Genomic DNA, 2,500 nt, shown 5'->3' with positions numbered 1-2,500 from the left:
ATGTGAAATTGCACTTACTAGTTTTGCTCTAGCGCGCTCGCTTTTAGCGGGCCAAAAAAATAAAAATCACTATGATAAACAGGAAGAGTTGCTCTTTTAAAAAAGCCCCTTTACAAGCGCTAATTTTATATGCCCCTGATGTTACAGCCTTCTAAAATACTGTAAAATTCCCGGTGTCAACAAAGTACGAAACATTGCCTTCTGTTCGAGGGTAGTAAGAATGGAAAGAAAGCATAGATCTAGATAAAATGTAGGTTGAAGGTAACTTTTAAAAATGTGTAACAAATCCTGTAAACTTGAGGTAAAAACAAGTTTCCATGGTTTTGTACGAGCGTTTTGAAAATGCCCTAATTTGCATAATTTTCACCCGCCTTTCGGCCAGGCCCAGTACTCAACTTTCAACTTTTCTATTTTTCACCAAATCGGAGACTCGCTGGAACTTTTGAACATTGTTTTTGAAAATAGTTTACCCAAAGGGATTTTCTGGTAAAAGAAAACAAAATTCGAATTTTTGCAACTGTCCACGGATTCTGGATAATTACTGACAAGGGTTCTTAATGTCTACGACAGGAATTGCCTTAGGCAACGCACTAATTGCTTGTAAAATGAAATTTGTTAGTTTACTAAAATAGTTATGGTCGCAGTTCATTTAACAAGCTTTTGGTAGAACGAGACACACAACAATGGGAGCTTTTGTTATTCAATGATATGGAAATAAGTGGCCCTCTATTCTGTAGTTAAGCAAAAAATTATGGGTGTGAAAAATGCTGGGCATGTCATCGCATGACATTGCTCTCCTTTAAATTCGCGATAATCCTGAGAAACGCCTGGAGCGTATTAAAAAATATATATATAATAATTACACTTCAAGGTAAGTACCTTTTGTCTATTTTTTAAATTATGCGTTAAAAAAAGACAAGAAAAAAAATAACATTGATTTGCATTTGAAAGGTTTGTTTCTCTCCAGGGACAAAACAACCATTGTTTTGTCCTCCAGATTGGGAATTACTGAAATGGATTGATTGTTATTTTTTTTACGAGATTTCCTTTTGTTTTATTCCTCTAATTTGTCAGGAGGAGCATGTTATTATCGAAATGAAAAATACTCTTACGGTTTTATAATAGAGTAAATCCAGAAGCGAAAATACAATCGCCGAAGGGAATTCAAAAATTATGACAAGATAAACAAGCGACAGTGAGCCGAATTAGCTCAAGACTATTGGCAGCCGATCGACACAGGAAGTCAATTACCAGTGTAGGCCTGAGGGTAGTACGTCAAATCATTGTAGCTTAAATGGGTAGCCGTATCATTTCTTTATGAGACGACTGCCGAGTAATCAAATCAATTATTCATATTCCTTTTCGAGTCAAAAGGCTGTGAAGCAGCAAGCACGCAAGAAATATATCCGTCAGAGAAAAATAGTAGCCCTTCTCGTGCAAGATCTTCGTATTGGTGAGTGTCGCAGATAAAACGGTTTAATCCTTGCGTAAACATGTTGAGTATATATACCTCGTGTGAAAGTTATACCGGTACTGAGATTTTAAATGACTGAATAGATATCATTTTTTATGTCAATGAGTTTTGCGATTTGGATGTCCTTTATTGGTAGTTTTATCGAAGCACATTTGTATCCTTATGTTCGGGTCATTGTGTGTGTTATATGAAGTCGGGCATTATCGCCTGTTATGGCCACGCGACAACTGCAAAAGCATGCAAAGACAGTTTGAAGGTTAAGTCATCTACGTTTAGCCTTAATATTATCTTAAGTAGTACTCACGTACAGCTTTACACCAAGTTAATGACGCCGAAACCATTGGATCCACAATCCCTAACAGAGTAAAACTAACGTACGGTTCCCTGCTGTTGATAATAGCTATGTTTAGTATATACTACAGTGGATAGCGTTAAAGGCGCGCTCTGATTTGCTTCTCAAACAATGATTATCCTTTGCTATTCAAGTCCAAGCAACTCGCGCGGGATTTGCGTCCAAGAATATTGTATTGGCTCGGTAAATATCGACCACAGTAGTCACCTCCACCTCGGTGAATAATTGTGGGATAGTTGTCAGCGAGTTGTTAAATAACATAAAAGATTACAATGTACATAGACACTCCATGCTAAAAATATTTATTTGCTCTCGCTTCAGTATCCTTAATATTACTGCCCCTCTGAATGCCATTAAGGACGTTGAATTTTGCCAGATTTTCAGAATACTCCCTATATTTCGAAAGCTCTGAAGTCCGAAATAACGAATAATTAAGCTCCAATTGGGAAATAATCTTTGTTCGCATTAAATGGAGCGACAACGATTAGGTAAATTGAAGTAATCATATAAATAAGTAGTATAACTGCTTTGCTTATAAAGAACTTTCAAACTAATCTGTCACGTGCAAAACAAAAGAATTACAAGAAACACGGAATAAGAGGATGCCTTAATTCAAGTCAAAGCAAGTGTGACCAGCCAACTGCAAATATGCGGACAGGGAGAGGAAAAGAAGC

At 36.8% G+C, this 2,500-nt stretch overlaps 1 long non-coding RNA gene across 1 annotated transcript in view; it reads left to right on the top strand.

The window, feature by feature from the left end:
• Positions 1–1,372: 1,372 nt before the first annotated feature.
• The window catches only part of LOC138010974 (uncharacterized), a 9,004-nt gene continuing 7,876 nt past the window's right edge, over positions 1,373–2,500 (top strand). Inside the window, exon 1 of the long non-coding RNA XR_011124607.1 lies at positions 1,373–1,453. This is a non-coding gene — a long non-coding RNA (uncharacterized lncRNA). The remainder of the gene's footprint in view (positions 1,454–2,500) is intronic.

This window comes from Montipora foliosa, chromosome 7, assembly GCF_036669935.1.
Source record: "Montipora foliosa isolate CH-2021 chromosome 7, ASM3666993v2, whole genome shotgun sequence".
NCBI lineage: Eukaryota > Metazoa > Cnidaria > Anthozoa > Scleractinia > Acroporidae > Montipora > Montipora foliosa.
The sequence above is the reverse complement of the archived record's forward strand: the minus strand, read 5'-3'. Positions and strand labels throughout refer to the sequence as shown.